The following is a 13,382-nucleotide window of genomic DNA, read 5'->3' as shown; positions in this document are numbered from 1 at the left end:
GATCATTCTCTGTAAGATTAAGCTCAGCTACTGAACGGCGTATATTTTAAAGTAAAGGCTTTAAAACCAAGTTAGTACAAACGTCACTGATGTCACATGACTTTGCCGACATGTGGCCAACAGTAATGTTTTAATGTTCTTCGTTATTAAACATTTGCACATAAATAAGTGACATAATATTCAGTACTTACTTAAAGTTTACTCTTCGGCCGCTCCGCTTCTGCCGTCTGCGGCAGAATTCTCCACACAGACTGCCGCGCTATGAATTGTGGGATATGTGGGACCACGAAGTCTACACTGCCACAGCCTTAAAATTCAGGGAGAGGAAGGACGCATTTCAGGGCCGCATTTCGAGCAGCCTTTGAATTGGGACAGCCTTCGGCGCACCGCTGTGACGTAATCGGCCTTGAAATGCGGCCTTTAAGGCTGCAGACCCTGAATTGGGATACAGCCACAGACTAAATACACACAAGGGTGATTAGGGGAAGTGGAAGCACATGGGGCAACAGCTGACACTAGTCTGACATAACGAGACAAAGGAAGCAAAGCTGACTACACTGACATAGGACACAGACCTTCAAAATAAAACAGGAAACATGAGACGCAGACGCGACAATATAAACTTGACAACATAAGACACGCAGCATGAAACAGGGAGAGGGAAACTCAAATACAGGGGTAGAAAACACAAAGAACCTAATAAACAAATGAACTTAAATATAACATCCAAACAAACGAAAACTCAAAACGCTGGGCCAACAGACCCAGGACCATGACACTTATGTCGTAATCGCCTTACTTAAGCATGGCGAATGGTATTGATGTGGGGGTGGCTGCTGTGCGATTCATTAGCTGGAATGTGAAGGGTTTGAATGGGCCTGTCAAAAGAGCTAGGATTTTTAATCATCTTAAGTATCTAAAATGTGACATTGTATTTCTCCAGGAAACCCACCTGTTGGTAAAAGATCACATCAGACTTAAGAAAGGATGGGTAGGAAAAATGTCTCAGACCCGCAGGGGCGTTTTGTGGTGGTCTCAGGACTCCTGTACCATAAGCCTGTGGTCCTGATAAATATTTATGCCCCGAACTGGGATGATGAGAAGTTTATTGGCAAAATAATATCATTAATTCCAGATATGAACTCAAAACAGCTGATTTTTGGTGGAGACTTGAACTGTGTGATGAACGTAGCACTTGACCGTTCCAGCTCTAAACCTACAAATCTCTCCAAAAAAGCCAAGATATTATCTGTTTTTATGGCCCAAATAGGATGTGTCGACCTCTGGCGGTTTTTATTTCCACAAAGTAAGTCATTTTCTTTTTTCCTCTAATGTACATCATTCATATAGTCGAATAGACTATTTCTTCATTGATCAGAATCTTCTCCCCTTCGTCAGGAAAACTGAATATTTAACCACTGTAGAGTCAGATCATGCCAAAAGAAATAGATGACTTTCTCATTTTTAACCAGAAAGACAATGTTTCACACTAAAGGCTGTAATCAGGGGAGAAATCATCTCATATTTGTTTAGAAAAAACAAAATGAATCGAATTAGGCGAGAGGAACTAATTACACCATTTCTATGGTAGATGCTCAGTACTGTCTCTCCCTCTCCTGAGCTTTATAAAAGGAAGCTAGACCTCCAAATACAATATAATTTGTTATCAACCGAAAAAACTGAACGTCTTCTGTTAAAGTCACGAGGTTATGTATATGAGCATGGCGAGCCGCACAGCAAATTCCACAAATACGAAAAGATGATGGTGAGTTAACAATTGACCCCGAAGAAATTAAAGAAACCTTGACTGCGTTTTATTCAAATCTTTATACATCTGAGATTACAAGTGACTGCTCTGATATGGAGCATTTCTTTGACAATCTTCAGGCTCCTCTTGTAACAGCGGCCCATAGGACTGAAGCTGAACTTCCACTCAATCATGCAGAAGTGACTACTGCGCTAAAGGCGATGCAAAATGGCAAAGCACCGGGCCCTGATGGGTACTTCCACAGACAATGACTGAAGCATCTATTTTCCTCCTGCTGAAATCAGGTAAAGACAGCACAGAGCCTGGTTCATACCGTCCTATCTCACTCCTAAACTGTGATGTAAAAATCTTGGCTAAGGCTCTTGCCCTACGCCTAGAAACTACAATCCATGACGTAATATCTGCTGACCAAACTGGCTTTATCCCAGGCCGTCACTCATTTACGAATGTCCGTCGGCTCCTAAATGTTATCCACTCTCCTGTGTCCGGCGAGGTGCCTGAGGTGGTTATCGCGCTAGATGCAGAGAAAGCATTTGATAGGGTGGAATGGGGTTATTTATTCGCTTGTTTAAAAAAATTTGGCTATGGTCCTAATTTTATCTCATGGATTAGACTTTTATATGCATCACCCAAAGCCTCTATAATCATTAATGGTAAACGTTCACGATATTTTAAGTTGACAAGGGGTACCGGTCAGGGCTGTCCAATCAGCCCATAGTTATTTGCCCTGGCCATAGAGCCCCTCTCTATTACACTCAAAACCTTGCCATCAATTGCAAGTATTTGTAGGATGGATAAAGAGCATAGAGTGTCCCTCTATGCAGACGAGCTGTTAATGTATGTATCTGATCCCGTTTCAAGTGTCCCCCATATCATCCACACCCTAAGCAGCTTTGGCTCCTTCTCTGGGTTTGTCAAGGGGAAATTGTATTTAGTAGTCAGTATAATCTTTTAGTTGTATAAGTTTGCATATGGTAGAATACTGCATGTAGTTATTTGTTTTAGGAAATATTTAACCATGTATACTTAGAGGCGTATAATCAATTGTGTAGTGACAGGATGTGTGATCTCTAGCAGGCCGCAGGCTTGGTGTGCACCCCAGGAATGCACCCCCACGTCCTGGGAGCATGAGAGCTCGTACCTTGTTTTTTTGTTTTATGGCAGGATTAACGTAGCTACGTCTGCTCTAGTCTAAGTGCTGTAACTGCTGGACTTCCTCACCCTTTTCCTGACCAAGGATGTACCTTTTGTGCTTTTATGTTATATGACCCTTTGATCAGCAACACACACACACACACACACACACACACACACACACACACACACACACACACACACACACACACACACACACACACACACGCGCTCACGGAAGTACACTCAACAAAAATATAAACGCAACACCTTTGTTACTGCTCCCATTCCCCATGGGATGGACGTAGAGACCTAAAATTCATTCCAGATACACAATATAACCATCCCTCCCAAACAGTGGTCACAAATCAGGCCAAATGTGTGGTAGTGGGCACATCTGCTATATTGAGATAATCCATCCCACCTCACAGGTGTGCCACATCAGGATGCTGATCTGACATCATGAGTAGTGCACAGGTGTACCTCAGACTGCCCACAACAAAAGGCCACCCTGGAATGTGCAGTTTTGTCTCACAGCAAAATGCCACAGATGCCACAAGCAATGAGGGAGCGTGCAATTGGCATGCTGACAGCAGGAATGTCAACCAGATCTGTCGCCCGTGCATTGAATGTTCATTTCTCAACCATAAGCCGTCTCCACAGGCGTTTCAGAGAATATGGCAGCACATCCAACCGGCCTCACAACCGCAGACCTCGTGTAACCACACCAGCCCAGGACCTCCACATCCAGCAGGTTCACCTCCAAGATCGTCTGAGACCAGCCACCCAGACAGCTGCTGGAACAATTGGTTTGCACAACCAAACAATTTCTGCACAAACTGTCAGAAACCGTCTCAGGGACGCTCAACTGCATGCCCGTCGTCCTCATCGGGGTCTTGACCTGACTCCAGCTCGTCGCCGTAACAGACTTGTGTGGGCAAATGCTCACATTCGATGGCGTCTGGCACGTTGGAGAGGTGTGCGCTTCACGGATGAATCATGGTTCACATTGTTCAGGGCAGATGGCAGCTGAGAATGTCCCAGTTCTTGCATGGCCAGCATACTCACCGGACATGTCACCCATTGAGCATGTTCGGGATGTGCTTGACCGGCGTATACGACAGCGTGTACCAGTTCCCACGAATATCCAACAACCTCGCACAGCCATTGAAGTGGAGTGGACCAACATTCCACAGGCCACAATTGACAATCTGATAGACTCCATGCGACGATGTGTTGCACTGCATGAGGCAAATGGTGGTCACACCAGATACTGACCGGTTCTGGGTCCCCAGACCCCCAATAGCGCAAAAAACTGCACATTCCAGGGTGGCCTTTTGTTGTGGGCAGTCTGAGGTACACCTGTGCACTACTCATGATGTCAGATCAGCATCCTGATGTGGCACACCTGTGAGGTGGGATGGATTATCTCAATATAGGAGATGTGCCCACTACCACACATTTGGACTGATTTGTGACCACTGTTTGGGAGGGATGGTTATATTGTGTATCTGGAATGAATTTTAGGTCTCTACGTCCATCCCATGGGGAATGGGAGCAGTAACAAAGGTGTTGCGTTTATATTTTTGTTGAGTGTATAAAATAAAGACCGGGGCAGTGCTCAGGGCGAGTCTCAGTCTGGAGGCTGCCCTTGCTAGCAAGAGGTTCTGTGTGTTTCTCTTCTCCGAGTCTTTACTGAAGAAGTGTTTTAGAATATTTTCCCTAACAGGGTTGAAAATGTTTGATTTCTTTTTGATTTCTAAAATAAGCGTATATAATGGTTTTTCATACACACATTGCAATTGTGCTCATAGGAGTGCTACTCAGTCATGTGGAGGTCAAAAGCTTCGTTCAGCGTGACCGACTGAACTGATATATTGAAGGGATGACTTGAAGTATGGAGGGATAAAATGCAAACACACTTACACACATAATTAAGCTAATCCTTTTGATTAGAGTCCCAAACGTGGTAGTCTGAACTAACTTTGAATAACTGAACGAACAATTGATAAGCACAGTAGAGTATTAAGGCATAGCAGGGAGAGGTGTTTTGTTTATCCTTTACAGGAGATTTCAGGACCACAGTGAAAATCATGAAGGGGTTGGCAAGAAGGAAGCACCAGACCGAACGGAACCACCAGAAAGGGGCACCCAAAAGAAGCACAGAGAATCGCAGTTTCAGAAAATTTGTTGTTTAGGAAATTAAAAGCTTGTTAAGGTTAAATGTGAGCATAAAAGTAATGAAGAGTAATGAGAGGGACTTTAGTAATAGTTTGCAGGATTTCTATGTTAGGTAAGTTGCCCAAAATAGTGTTAAGGTCAGATATGTGCTACCCCTAAAGGGGGTGGAAAACCAGGAGTAAATTTTTAAAGAGGAAACGGGTTAACTCTATAGCGGATATTTCCAAAGAGTGATAAAAGTAATGTAGGACCTTTTACCAGAAAAAGCTAATTATATCTGTTCTTAGTTCACAGTAGTTATTGAGGGAGTCAGTTAATTAGGTTAACTAAGAGAAATATGGTGAACTTTCTAGGGAAAGGTAAAAAGGGGGAAACTGGTAAGGAATAAACATATTCTTAGTGCTTATTTTCTGAGTATATTGTTTTATGTATTTTAATATTGAAGGCTTGTAAAGCAAGGCCACTTTTGACTCACAAACTAAGTGCTCAGCCAGACTGAAAAACAGGAAGTTGGTGTAGAGCTGTACAAGCATATAAATAAAACAGGAACTAGTAACATATAAGGAGTGTTTGTATCGAGGCTGTGTGTGACGTGTAAAGTACCAAAATAACACCTATATGAGACACATTTTAGCTTCTAATGTCAGAGATTCTGCAACTGGCTTTGGGCTGTGCAGGGCTCTCTCTTCCAGAAGATGATTGAATAAAGAATTATAAATGTTTTGACCACTCTGAGTCGGGTTTTCTCTGTTCTACCATGGGGATCAAAGAATCGGGGTTAATAGGGTACAAACTGAACTTCAGTGAAAGCAAATGCTATCCTGTTAATGACCTGGCTCTTCAAATACAGAACAGTCTATACCTTTCAAAACAGCCCAAAACGGCTTTAAGTATCTAGGCATGAATATAACATGAGATTGGCACAATCTCTATGAAGAAATTTTCTGCCCACTACTTGAAAAGGTCAAATCAGACTTAAAGAAATGGAAGCCACTTCATTTATCGTTGGCAGGGAAGGCAAATTGTATAAAAATGAACATACTCCCCAAGTTTCTTTATCTATTTCAGTGTATCCCACTTTACCTTCCAAAATCATTTTTTAAATCTATTGATAAAGCTCTGATCTCATTTATATGGGATGGGAAAAATCCTAGAATACGGCTGGATTTGTTACAGAGGCCTAAAAACCTAGGTGGCTTATCCCTTCCAAATTTCGACCATTAATACTGGGCCTCAAATGTTCAAAAAATAATTTAATGGTTCCACACCCCAGATGAAGATTGGTGCCAAATTGCAGCGGCATCTTACATTTCCACCTCCCTTAGAGCCTTGGTCACCTCCAGCCTTCCAGTTTCCTCACGGCAGCACACCACCAGTCTTATAGTTATTAACACCCTCAAAATATGGGTTCAATTTCGAAAGAACTTTGGGTTTAAAAATCTTCTCCATTTGAAACCTATTCATAATAATCACCTTTTCCCTCCCACCACATTAGACTGAATTTGCTCTTTGTCATTTGTCATTAGTGACAGGACCATGCCCGGGTCTCCCGGCTTGGTCTCCTGCCCTTGATGGATTTCTATCGGGGCCACCCCACCACCCCCTACCCTGCCAATCTTTTCCTCCCCATCCCCAGTTGGCTCAAATTCCCACTCCATCACACCACCACACATGCAGCTCCTTGAGGTACAGGTGCGTCACTGAGGTGGCCCCTCCTGGCCACCTGTGCCTCAATTTTATTCCACGACTTAGACACATTACTCACACTCTCATAACATATACATATAGGGCCTTGGGGGTGGGCACGCCCAGAGGAGGATCTGTTTATTCAGCCTCAGCTCTGGCACCGGTGCCCACCTCTCAATTTGAAATACATGTAGACACTGAAGGTTCTCGGTAGGGGTGGTGTTGACACCAGCTGCTGTCTGGCAGAGAGTTGTTGGTACGATGCCCCTGTTTTTAAATCCACTTTAGAATGTCACACGGCAACACCACAATGAGAGAGCATAATGAAGGGGGTCTTCACACCCCCGTTCTCTGTTCGCCATCAGCAAGGAGGAGGAGGCCGTCTGGCCGGGGTTTGGGCTGTTGGGCTTCCCTGCTGCTGCTTCTTTCCCTCTCCTTCTGTCTCTTCCCAACTTCTCTTTTCTTCATCTTTTCCTTTCCCAACTCCCAGTCCTCTCCGTTCTGATTGTAATAACTTAAAAGTAGATAAATAATAAAGGACAGGGAAAAAGAAGGAAAAGGAAAGAAATGCAGAATCAGAGGAATACTAGGGAACACACATCTCACAAAGATATGATGTTGGAGTTTTCTTTGTTTTCTTTGTATTATTGTAGGGTCTACCTTACAATATAAAGCATCTTGAGGCGACTGTTGTGATTTGGTGCTACAACAAATTGAAAGCTTTGAGTTCCTTGTAAATATGGTCACCACATAGAGCCAGGTAGTCCAGTTTCACTGTCATTTTTAGCAGGCCCATTCTCATCACGTTATTATCCCAGCTCATCAACACACAGTTACTACTGTAATGCTGGCAATGGTGGTTGGCACTCCTGTTCCTATAGCAACATCTGAAGTGGAGTGTTGTAGCTGCTCTAAAGATAGAGCCTTTGAAAAACAGCAGTTGGATGGTGGCATTCAGCAAAAACCTAAACTGACTGGTTACTGCAGAGAATGAATGAGGCCGTATAAAGTGGCAAAAAAGTAGAAAAAGAAATAATTTTCACTCTGCGATATATGGTAGATGACACACATTTAAGGTAGATTCCCCCACTGAACAGTGACAATCATGGATTACATGATGTATTGTATGATTACGTACCTGTAGTTTCTACCTGGTTATCGGTTTACTTCTCTAAAATATGAAACAGGCCTTTCAGCCATATGTAACAGAGTCACTGTATTTAGGCTATAAAATCTAAACTCATATTCACTAGAATTTTCCACATTCATATGATAGTGTAACCTGGACCAAAGTAAAACTGTGAAATCCTCTGATGCCCTGTGTATTGATTTCATATGACTGTCGTTTACTAGCCTATCCATAACAGCCTGTTGTCAATCAAAAACTATTAATAACACATAAAAGCCGTCTGAACAGATCAATAGAGTCTTTGCTTTGATCTTTATACTCAGTGTGACAGTGATGACTGCTAAAGAAGAAAAGGTCCACTTTGCCTTGTACACAGTAGCCGAGGGTTTGCCTGCAAGCCCTAAGACAAATTTTTGCTGTATGTCATTCACCTTCACTCACTCCTGAATGTTTAATCGCCGTCTCCAATATCAATCAATTTTTTTTTAAATTGAGGATTCTCTACAAAATGCATGGCAAATTGTACAACAGTGTGCTGGAGTTCAGACAACGTAACACTGACATGAGCTGAAAACAAAAAGAAGTAGGTTTCCATTGCACTGTGTGTGTGGGTGGGTGGGTGGGTCGGTGGGTGTGTGTGTGTGGGTGGGTGGGTGGGTCGGTGGGTGTGTGTGTGTGTGTGGGTGTGTGTGTGTGTGGGTCGGTGGGTGTGTGTCGGTCGGTGGGTGTGTGTGGGTCGGTGGGTGTGTGTGGGTCGGTGTGTGTGTGTGTGTGTGTGTGTGTGTGTGGGTGTGTGTGTGTGTGTGGGTGGGTGTGTGTGGGTCGGTGGGTGTGTGTGGGTCGGTGGGTGTGTGTCGGTCGGTGGGTGTGTGTGTGTGTGTGGGTGAGTGTGTGGGTCGGTGGGTGTGTGTGGGTCGGTGGGTGTGTGTGTGTGTGTGGGTGTGTGTGTGTGTGGGTCGGTGGGTGTGTGTCGGTCGGTGGGTGTGTGTGTGTGTGTGGGTGGGTGTGTGGGTCGGTGGGTGTGTGTGGGTCGGTGGGTGTGTGTGCGTCGGTGGGTGTGTGTGTGTGTGTGTGTGTGGGTGGGTGTGTGGGTCGGTGTGTGTGTGTGTGTGTGTGGGTGTGTGTGTGTGGGTGTGTGTGTGTGTGTGGGTGTGTGTGTGTGTGTGTGTGGGTGTGTGTGTGTGGGTGTGTGTGTGTGTGTGTGGGTGTGTGTGTGTGTGTGGGTGTGTGTGTGTGTGTGGGTGGGTGTGTGTCGGTCGGTGGGTGTGTGTGTGTGGGTCGGTGGGTGTGTGTGTGTGTGTGGGTGGGTGTGTGGGTCGGTGGGTGTGTGTGTGTGTGTGGGTGTGTGGGTCGGTGGGTGTGTGTGTGTGTGTGGGTGGGTGTGTGGGTCGGTGTGTGTGTGTGGGTGTGTGTGTGTGGGTGTGTGTGTGTGGGTGTGTGTGTGTGTGTGGGTGTGTGTGTGTGTGGGTCGGTGGGTGTGTGTCGGTCGGTGGGTGTGTGTGTGTGTGTGGGTGGGTGTGTGTCGGTCGGTGGGTGTGTGTGGGTCGGTGGGTGTGTGTGTGTGGGTCGGTGGGTGTGTGTGTGTGTGTGGGTCGGTGGGTGTGTGTGGGTCGGTGGATGTGTGTGTGTGGGTCGGTGGGTGTGTGTGGGTGGGTGTGTGGGTCGGTGTGTGTGTGTGTGTGTGTGTGGGTGTGTGTGTGTGGGTGTGTGTGTGTGGGTGTGTGTGTGTGTGTGGGTGTGTGTGTGTGTGGGTCGGTGGGTGTGTGTCGGTCGGTGGGTGTGTGTGTGTGTGTGGGTGGGTGTATGTCGGTCGGTGGGTGTGTGTGTGTGTGTGGGTGGGTGTGTGTCGGTCGGTGGGTGTGTGTGGGTCGGTGGGTGTGTGTGTGTGGGTCGGTGGGTGTGTGTGTGTGTGTGGGTCGGTGGATGTGTGTGTGTGTGTGTGGGTCGGTGGGTGTGTGTGGGTCGGTGGATGTGTGTGTGTGTGTGGGTGGATGTGTGTGTGTGGGTGGGTGGGTGTGTGTGTGTGTGTGGGTCGGTGGGTGTGTGTGGGTCGGTGGATGTGTGTGTGTGTGTGTGTGGGTGGGTGTGTGTGTGTGTGTGTGTGTCGGTCGGTGGGTGTGTGTGGGTCGGTGGGTGTGTGTGTGTGGGTCGGTGGGTGTGTGTGTGTGTGTGGGTCGGTGGGTGTGTGTGGGTTGGTGGATGTGTGTGTGTGTGTGGGTGGGTGTGTGTGTGTGTGAGGGTCGGTGGGTGTGTGTGTGTGTGGGTCGGTGGGTGGGTGGGTGTGTGTGGGTCGGTGGGTGGGTGTGTGTGGGTCGGTGGGTGTGTGTGTGTGTGGGTGGGTGGGTGTGTGTGGGTCGGTGGATGTGTGTGTGGGTGGGTGGGTGTGTGTCGGTCGGTGGGTGTGTGTGGGTCGGTGGGTGGGTGGGTGTGTGTGGGTCGGTGGATGTGTGTGTGTGTGTGGGTGGGTGTGTGTGTGTGTGTGGGTGGGTGTGTGTCGGTCGGTGGGTGTGTGTGGGTCGGTGTGTGTGTGTGTGTGGGTGGGTGTGTGTGGGTCGGTGGGTGTGTGTGGGTCGGTGGGTGTGTGTGTGTGTGTGGGTCGGTGGGTGTGTGTGTGTGTGTGGGTCGGTGGGTGTGTGTGTGTGGGTCGGTGGATGTGTGTGTGTGTGTGGGTGGGTGTGTTGGGGTGGGATCAAGGGGCCGGGGGTGAGGGGGGGGTTCACATGTGTGGAGCAATTATTTGGCGAGTGGTATTTGTGGCGCATGGCTGGGCCTTGTGACAGACTCATAGAGAGCAGAGAGGGAAAGAGAGAGAGAGTGAGCGGGAGGGAGGGGGGAGGAGGGAATCTTCTCAGTAAATCTGAATCTCTCTCAGCTTACACAATCTCCCGACAAAACCTCAGGCTCAGTAATGCTCGGTACGCTGCAATAGTACCATCCGTACCCTTTCTGCTGCTCGAGGACACACAAAGCACAAATCTGGTGAGTAGATCTTTGTATCCTTGTACTGTTTGTGTTTGTCTCTACGTTAATATATGTGATGTATTTCAAGCTTTGCGTGGAATGTGGCTTTCACAGGTAGATACTCTTCTGTCAGACAGAGTGCTGCATGTAGAGCCCCCAGTGTTACAAACTACTTTGTACCATCAGTTACTTTGATGTAATGTATGTGTGGAACTGAAATGTCTCAAAAGGGTCTCTTGATTCTGTAAGCTTTTAATTCCTTTAAGCTGTCAGCTGTGTGCAACATCTCAGCGGGGGTCGGGTTTTAAATAACCAGTGTGTGTACTGATGCACTGGCACATACAGAGAGCAGCTAAAGAATCACTACGTTACATCTCTGAACATTATTCCACTGTCAGAAACAGAAAGAAAGACATTTGAAAGAGTGTGTGTGGGTGTGATGAATGTATATGCAAAGACACACATATATGCACTCCCACATACATACTGTTGTTTTGGGCTGCCTGCAGTACAGCAGTCATCCAGTGTCTTTTCCTTCCCACTCATTTCAGGTTGAGCTATAATTCAGCCGGTTTAAGGCTGCAGAGAGGAAATAATAATGAACTAGAGCTCGTTTTTACTAATTTCTCACAATTTGAAATGAGGGTTCAGTTTGTTCTGGTGAATGGTGCGGCTGCTCGGTTGTTTTGGCAGATAGTTTTCTGCGCAGTTTTTGCAGTGAAGGGGCCGGCTGCTCTTGGGAGTGTTGTTGCTATGGCAGGATACGCTTGCTCTGTGACAGTATTTAGATGGGTGGTATGTGCCTAAGTAAGATGCACATGATTGCCAGGACTCACCAGTACAATCTGCTTGACTTGTCCCTGGCTTTCAAAGTGGAGCTCGGGAGCATGGCTCAGGGTCATCCACTGATCAGAAGGTCAGTGGTTTGATCCCCTGCTCCTCTTGTCTACATGTTAATATGTCTTTGGCCAAGTGACTGATGCTAAATTGTCCTGAGGCAACTGACAGTTACACTAAAGTGCATGAAAGTGAGTCTCAGTGGATGCTGTGAGAGCATAAATGAGCACCAGTCCATTTACCAAATAATTAGAGAGGGTAAGAGTACAGACATGTTCCATCCTCTACACTGACAGTACACTGTTTATGCTGTCTGTCAGTGAATGAATCTAAGCATCATCAGGGTGATTCTCTTCATCTGGACGTATGCATCCAGACATCATCATCTTAACTTCAAATAAATCTTTGCTATACTTGATGTAACTCTGACCATGAGCACCAGAACCACTGTGCACCAGTCACACACTGTTTTCTTTCAAATCCATCACAAGCTAACCGATTTATGCTGCAGTAAGCTGCAGAGTATTTTCATGCAACCTTTAAATAGCACAGTTAGTCTTCCCCAGCTTGTTTTACAGCACAAAATGTCCAGTTTATCAAACACCACTGAGCAGTCCTTACCCTTAAATTTAAGCTCTCTCTCCTGTCCTGTCTTTCTTATCTTTCTCCATCTCTGAGTGAAGTTAGCTCTTTTGTTCTCTACCTGTGAAATACAGCGGCTGTACCTTTAGTTAGCAGACACTTTGTGTGACAAACTGTGAATGGACTGGTTCTTATGTAGGTCTTTTCTGCTCTATTTGACCAACTGAAGTGCTTGATACAATCTTTGCATGCTCAGATGGACACAGACAGTTTGTGTTGGTTGATGTTTGCTGAACTGATAACGCTGTATTTGTAATTATTTGCCACTTAAAAAACATAACTCCCTTTATCTTCCTCTCGCGCTTCTTTTGTAGCACTAGCTGGATGCTAAAGTACAGCAATTGCAACTTATAGACGCTCGTTCTGGTGTTGCAAAAAAAGAAAAATACTCCAAAACAAATAAACAAACAAACAAAACCACCCGTCGACTTTAACCCCTGACTATAGCACACGGTTTTACCTATTTCGTATCTTCTTATGTGACATACCCTGGTGATTACTACACAAACTGCGCTTCATCTGTTTGGGCTTAAATGCGTTTGATGTCTGAAGACATGTAGTGAAAAAATAGCTCTGCATTAAACAAAAAGAAACAAGCCTGTTTAGAAAAAATAAGGAGTAGAGAGTACAGATTTTTGTTTAAAATAAACATTTTCATTTTACACGTTGGTTTTGAGAAATACCGTTTTAACATGTTTAAACTGTTCAGTTGTGCTATTTCCTTTTTCTTAATTCTGTCTCTGGCAGCTTTTGCAAACAGAATTATGATCTGAATGCACTGCCATTCCGAGATCAGTTCTATTTATTCTCTATAGGCTCCTCTTGTTCAGGGTTTTTCTGCTTATTTCTTCATTTCTATTCATGTTATTTCAGTTATTACATTATATATGGAATACGGTATGTACGCCCATTTCCTACACCCTGCGACAGGGGCTGTAGGAAACCAATAGGATGGTTTTCTAGACCAGTGTTGATATTTCCATTTACAGTAACTCTGCTCTGGGACCTGCATACATGGAAAGCAGGAGGGCAGCGACAGCAAGA

The 13,382-nt window shown here is 45.6% G+C and overlaps 1 protein-coding gene across 2 annotated transcripts in view; it reads left to right on the top strand.

Moving 5' to 3' along the window:
* The first annotated feature begins 10,703 nt into the window (after positions 1–10,703).
* Positions 10,704–13,382, top strand: part of palmdb (palmdelphin b) — a 92,910-nt gene continuing 90,231 nt past the window's right edge. For both annotated transcript variants that reach the window (XM_026179202.2, XM_080306279.1), the window contains exon 1: positions 10,704–10,877. The gene's annotated coding sequence lies outside the window, so the exon portion shown is untranslated. The remainder of the gene's footprint in view (positions 10,878–13,382) is intronic.

This window comes from Astatotilapia calliptera, chromosome 9, assembly GCF_964374335.1.
Source record: "Astatotilapia calliptera chromosome 9, fAstCal68.1, whole genome shotgun sequence".
Taxonomy (NCBI): Eukaryota; Metazoa; Chordata; class Actinopteri; order Cichliformes; family Cichlidae; genus Astatotilapia; species Astatotilapia calliptera.
Note: the sequence above shows the minus strand (reverse complement) of the source record. Positions and strands in the feature narration are given on the sequence as shown.